This window comes from Hypanus sabinus, chromosome 7 (genome assembly GCF_030144855.1).
Source record: "Hypanus sabinus isolate sHypSab1 chromosome 7, sHypSab1.hap1, whole genome shotgun sequence".
Taxonomy (NCBI): Eukaryota; Metazoa; Chordata; class Chondrichthyes; order Myliobatiformes; family Dasyatidae; genus Hypanus; species Hypanus sabinus.
Genome location: NC_082712.1, coordinates 59751096 through 59757747, shown reverse-complemented (window position 1 = coordinate 59757747; position 6652 = coordinate 59751096). Strand labels below are relative to the sequence as shown.

The following is a 6652-nucleotide window of genomic DNA, read 5'->3' as shown; positions in this document are numbered from 1 at the left end:
TGTGTACCAACCCTCTCCCCCCTCTCCTCGCTGTGTGTTTGATTACTAACGTGTGCTTTATAGGTGCCCAGACCTAACGCTCTTTCTCCCCTCCTTCATATTGCCATCTCTCTCTCTCTCTCTCTCTCTCTCTCTCTCCCTCCCTCTCTCTCTCTCTCTCTCTCTCTCTCTCTCTCTCGCTCTCTCTCTCTCTCTCTCTCTCCCTCTCTCCCTCTCTCCCTCTCTCTCTCTCTCTCGCTCTCTCTCTCTCTCTGTCTCGCTCTCTGCCCTGGCACACTACAGATGAGGGAAGGCTGAGTCATCTCATTGACATAAGTGAGTTAATTAACCTTATATTGTCCTGGACTGAGCTGTTGCTTTAAGGTTAATACCAGAAACTGCAGATGCTGGAATCTATAGCAACAAGCAAGATGATGGAGGTACTCAGCAGGCCAGGCAGCAACTATGGAGGGGAATGGTTAGTCAGTATTTCTATCTGAGGCCCATCACCTAGTAGATGTTTCACAACAAGACCCTTAATCTGAAATAGTTATGGTACAAATGAAGGATCTCAACTAGAAACTTCCAACTGTCAGTTTTCCTCCACATGCTGCCCGACCTGCTGAGTGCTTCTAGAGCCTTCCCTGCTGCTGAGGAAAGTTGCTCAAAATCCCACTGACAATGAGGAGCGACACCTCAAACAAAAATAAAGTAGGCAGCTGGAAATGTGAAAGAAAAGCAGAAGATATGGAAATACTCAGCAGGGATAGTGGTATGTGTGAGGAGAGAAACTGAGATAGTGATTTCTGGTGCAGCAATCTGGTCATAATGCTTCTGGCCTCGATACAGTTTCAACCCAAAACATTAATAAAATTCTCACAACCCCACAGCTCCACGTGCTGCTCAACGTACTAAGTTCCTCCAGCAGATTGTTGTTCCAGATACCAGCTTCTGCAGTCCTTTGTGCCTGTAGTGTTTTTGATAAACTACCTTCCATCAGAAGTCATGCACCTTAAAAATTATCTCTATTTCTCTCTTCATGGACACTGCCAAAACTGCCGAGAATCTCTTACAAAATGCTGGAGTAACTCAGCAGGTCAGGCTGAGGAAAAGAATAAACAGTCAACGTTTCAGGCCCTTTATCAGGACTGGAAAAGAAGGGAAATGAAGCCAGAGTAAGAAAGTGGGGGGAGGGGAAGGAGTACAAGCTAGAAAGCGATAGGTGATGCCAGGTGAGGGGGAAGGTAGGTGGTTGAGGGGGGGGGGGAAGATGAAGTGAAAAGCTGGAAGTTGATAGGTGGGAAAAGGTAAGGGGTGGAAGAAGGAATCTGACAGGAGAGTAGAGTGGACGATGGAAGAAAGCAAAGGACTAGGGACAGCAGGGGGAAAGAGGATAAGCCACAGTAACAGTTTCTCCCTGCCTCATTCATGATTAATGAAATCTCCCCTCAACCTTCCGTTCTCTGGCAAAAACACTTCCAACCTTTTCATTCTTTCAAAATAAAATATTATTTGAAGATTCATTTTGGCCAACTGCAAATTTCAAAATTGCAATTAGTAATCGTTTAGTTATTAAAGGACAAGAAATCAAGGCAGATAGATATAGCTAAGATCTAAGTAAATAGCACAACAGACAGCAAGGCCTGGATTTGTCCTTTTCCAATGTTCCATTTAAACTGATAAAGCCTACATAAACATCTCATTAAACCTTCTCAACCATTTAAAGTCTGTTCAATTGGCTCATTCTCAGCCAATGGAAATCAGTGTTGTATTAATATTATGGTAGACTGGGAATTCATAAATAGCCACCTGTAAAGGAGACCTGTACTCCAAACCCAGAATCCAGTTGGCATACTGTAGCTCCTTTAACTTCTAAAGGAGAGATTGAAAGTACAATAAACATGTTCAGTGAGATTAATAGCACAAAGGGAGAAATAATTTTGATACTAAACATTGGTGAATTTTGTGAACTGCTATTTGTTAATATTTGATAGCCTTTCGAGGAAGGATTGTACAGTATTTTTAAAAATAATTTGCAAGTATCTGTAGTTTTTGTGGTTCAAGTTCTATTCCTCGTCAAGTGATAATGTAATTGTTGCTACGAGTGCGTTTGCTGGCTCCTATTCATAAGCATGTATGCTACTGCAATAAGAATGTAAATAATATTGTCCATCCTCAAGGTCAAACATGAAATTTAAAACTCTGGCAGTGCATGCATTTAAATAATCAGATGGATTTCACCAAAAAGTGGTGGTTATGATAGACATATGTTAAAAGTCAAGGGCCAATTTGCACAAGTGCTATGTGGATTTTAAAAAATGGCTAATAGACTTAACAAATAGTTTTGGTCCTTTTGGACTTCTAAGTTTTAGATTTTAGAATTTATGAGCCCCAAAGTCCTGTGAAACACAGTAACACATTAACAAGCACCTTGGTTTTCAAAGCATGGAGAAATCATGGAGTCCTACAGTGTGCCACTAGTTTGGAAGAGTTATGTTAGTCCCGCCCCTTTGCTCTTTTCCTCGATCTCTGTAGAATGCCCCTCTTCAGTTACTCAAGCTGTGCATCTTCTGAATCTGCTTTTGCTGCCCTTTCAAGTAGTATATTCCAAAACCCTACTTGAAACTAGATCTAAAATCCCCTCTGTTGCAAACTACAAACCCATACCTTACTGACAATTTAGACAACTGAGAATTGATAATGTTGCAAAACCAACCACAAGTATGAGGAAATAAATTCTTGTTCTTGTTCAGTCACCTGCATTAAATCTATAATGCTGTCGTGGAGACAGTGTATCCATTTTCTGAAATTTGGTTCTTTGGAAGCACTACAAAACAATGATTACAATAATCTAGACTTTTTTGCAAAAGACTGGAGGAAAATTATATACCCCATTAAAAGTTATTTATCTCAAGTTATCACACATTTGTAATACTGCATTTAGTGAACAATATTTCAAGTCATTGGCAGGCTCATAGGGACAGATCCTATCCATATTAAAAAATGTTAGGACTTCACCTTCCTCTCATCCTAAGCATATAAACATATTGAGTGTTGAGCTCTCATGGTAAACCTTGCCAAATAAGAAGCACTCTGCAAACAGTACCATGAACGACACACACAGAAAACTGGAGGAAGTCAGCAGGTCAGGCAGCGGCTATGAAAAGTTGATGCTTTGGGCCAAAACCCTTCACCAGGACTATGAATAACCAAGTGAATGGATAACTGCACCTTCTAAAGACCATTCATAATCATCACGTAGGTGGAATATTTGCAATTGCTTTTTTGGCAATTTTTCTTTAGTGTCTCCTTCCAGGTTTATTCTTCTCTTCTATGCAGCCAGTTGCACACATGTCCTCACATCACATTTTTTCTTCTTCTCCCTCTCTCTCTCCCACTCTCCCCTCACTCTCTCTCCCCTCTCCCTCCCCCTCCCCCTCCCCCCCCCCCCACACACACACGCAGACCCCCCCCCCCATCGGCTGCAGAAACCAACAACTTTCTACAGGAGCCGAATGTTACATTGATATCTTCAGCCTTTCACTGTTGTATTTTCAAAGGTATAGGTCTAGCATTCTACAAGTTTAAGTAATTAAAGAAACAGGCTATTTACACAGGAGATCCAGCTGTTAAACATAAATTAAAAAGTAGAGCAAAACTCTTGCATTTCCATTGCATCTTCCTTGTCCTTTTCACAGCACCCCGAAACTCTGTACAACCAATAAAGTGAGGTCATTATTGTAACGTAACTTTAGCTGTAAATTGGCATATAGTAACGTTCCTGAAGTAATGCTGACCATAATCTTCTAATAACATGTTGACTATTGGTTAATGAGTGCCCAGGACTGTTCGCCTACTCTGAAATAATGCCATGAGAACTTTGACTTACATCCAATGGAGCACCTTAATACTTCACCTGAAATATATCAACTCTGTACTTTTGTTTTTTTGCACTCAATATTTCGGAATGAACACATAACCTTCTAACTCAAAGAGTGCATTGTGAAAGTTGAAAATATATTTCAAAGGCTGTGAAAATATATTGGTTAGGACTCCTGCAATACAGTCTTCATATTAAAGATCCTAGAGGCTTGAGTTTATATCTCAGCATCACAATTGTTGTGTAAATTAAATTAAGTAAACCTTGACCACTGGATTGTTACAAAAATCACCAGTGACCTTAAGGGAAGCAAATGGCTTTCCCTGCCCATATATGACAACAGACCCAGTGTATTTCCTTGCTCCTAACTGCCCTGTGAACTAGACAAGCAAGCCACTTTGCACAAGGGCACTTTGGACAGACAGTGAATACTCGCTTTGCCTACGACACTCCAATTTCATTGCCAAATTTTTAAGAGCACTAAGGATTATTTAACATCCAGATTAGGTTATTTGCTTTGGGTAATAAACTCTAGTTGTGGAAGGGATGCTGTAACTGGGCAAGATTTACGACAACCTCAGACCAAATATGGGACTTCTAAACCTTGAAGTGATTGTTACAACAAGTGTGCAAAGGCAACATTTCCTCCATCTTTGAAATGCAAAAATATCAAAGTGTGAAAGCTGGTCCAATAACACTCTCCTGATTTTGATATTAGTAAATCAGCAAGTTTAGTTTGCAAATCCTCAGACAAACAGGTTTGGTTCATTCTGAAGATAACACACACACATATTTAAGAACAAAATCTGTACTGTGAACAAACCTGCTGATCAACGGTTATAGATTTGTATTTGTGACGTGCAATATTTACCTATCAATGGAAAAACTAATGCCAAAATTCACAGGTAAATTAGATCACACATGACTGACTTAGAAAAGCAAAAGCTTGAGTATTTCAGAGTCAGACAAAGGGTCGATATAGTATTTGTAGCAAAGTTTGCACTTTCCCCTAAACCTCCTCCCAACCTCTGCCACTTTTACTTGAATGTTCTTATGTCACTTTGCTGAAGGAAAAGGGATGTCCAGTCCCAAGACAGATTGGGCTCTCAAAGACTGATTGAGTTTTACATTAACAACAAGGATAATGCAAAATTTAGATACGGCTTTTTACAAAAACATTGAACTCCTGTTCTTGACAGAAGTGAAAGATCATAAACATGCGTCCTTGATGTTTGATACTGTTAAAAATCTTAGAGGTGAGACATAGGCATGATTTTAAATGAGAATTCCTCTGTTCAACAACATAATTGTCACATTGCCAGGAAAGTCTCTCCATCTATGCATCAACTGATTGTAAATGGTGTGAGTGCAAATCCAATTTATTTCCTCCACAATATATATTTTAAATAAACAGTATGTCACATTACCACTAAACATGGCTCTAATGCCAATTAAAGAGAAAGATTTTACATCGTCTATTCCGTTTTTGCCTCTTTTTTCAAATGTGTCCATTGTTTAACCTAGTATGGTTTAGAAGGGTCTGATCACAAATAAGTTTATTCTTTTCATCCATCAGCAGAACAAATAATATAGAAATTGCTTTTTACTGCTCGGTGCTTTGAAATTTCCTAATGTGGATGAATTATTGGCTAGAGTTTTCATTTTGGCTGCAATGCAGTTATTATCACTGAAGTATCTTAAGAGTCAAAGTTGAGTGTCAGATACACACAAGTACAGTATATAATTACAGAAATACAATGAAAAACTTGCAGCAACACCACAGGCACATAACAAAACTGTATTGGGCTCAGGTACTGTTAGAATTTATTTGCAAACTAAAATATACCTTCAGGCAATGCAATTGACTAATGTCACAGAGCACAATTATTTCACCTTCATTCCATTAAAAAGTAATCCTTATTTTTTAGACACAGGGCAGTTCCATTAGCACGGATGATAATACTGTTATCACTAAAGATATGCACTTTAATCAGGGTGTACAGTCCTTCTGGTGCAATTAGTTCAATTACCACCAAACCTGATGATGAAAGCAACAACTGATGCACACATTTCATTTCTTAAAAATTTTGACACAAAATAATTTAAAAAAAGTTCTTGTTTTCACCCATAAGTCCAAGAATGTTGTTGAAAGTAATTACACCTTCCTCATCACTTTCAGGATACCCCAAAGGATTTTACAGCCAATGACATCTTTCGGTTGTAATACAGGAAACTGAACTTGAAATGCTGGATGAATTATCTGGAATCATAAGCAAATCACATTATGGCAGCTGGGAACTTTAATTCAGTTATTTGTTCAAAATTTAGCATCGATAATGTTGACTGTCATAAGAGCCAAACTGGTTCAAGTTAGATCTTAGCATATTAAAGAGGTGCAAGCTAGATTTGTCCTTTAAGGAAATTTATGTATTTTCTTCAAGTGCCCATGTTTACAAACACAACCTGAACAGTCAAAAGTACCAGCTGCCGAAGATCAAAACAGTAACAAGACAAGCTCAGGAGGGCACCTTCATCAGCAAGGACAAGTTGATTAAAAGGGCATGTTTCCAGGACATATTATTCTGACTCTCTAAGTTATCAAAAGCACCCTGACCATTGTTAAGTGTATATATCAATCATCCTTCAGGAGAGGAAATTGTCCATACTCTATCTGTAATAGACCACAGCATCATGGTAACTCAACTTCCCTTTGAAGTGACCTATCAAAACTGGGCACTGCATGGGTAGCATCTCATTATGATGGCTTATCGCCACCTTCTCAAGATAAGTAGT

The 6652-nt window shown here is 39.0% G+C and overlaps 1 long non-coding RNA gene across 1 annotated transcript in view; it reads right to left on the bottom strand.

Moving 5' to 3' along the window:
* Positions 1 to 5671: 5671 nt before the first annotated feature.
* The window catches only part of LOC132396809 (uncharacterized), a 29124-nt gene continuing 28143 nt past the window's right edge, over positions 5672 to 6652 (bottom strand). Inside the window, exon 3 of the long non-coding RNA XR_009513134.1 lies at positions 5672 to 6119. This is a non-coding gene — a long non-coding RNA (uncharacterized LOC132396809). The remainder of the gene's footprint in view (positions 6120 to 6652) is intronic.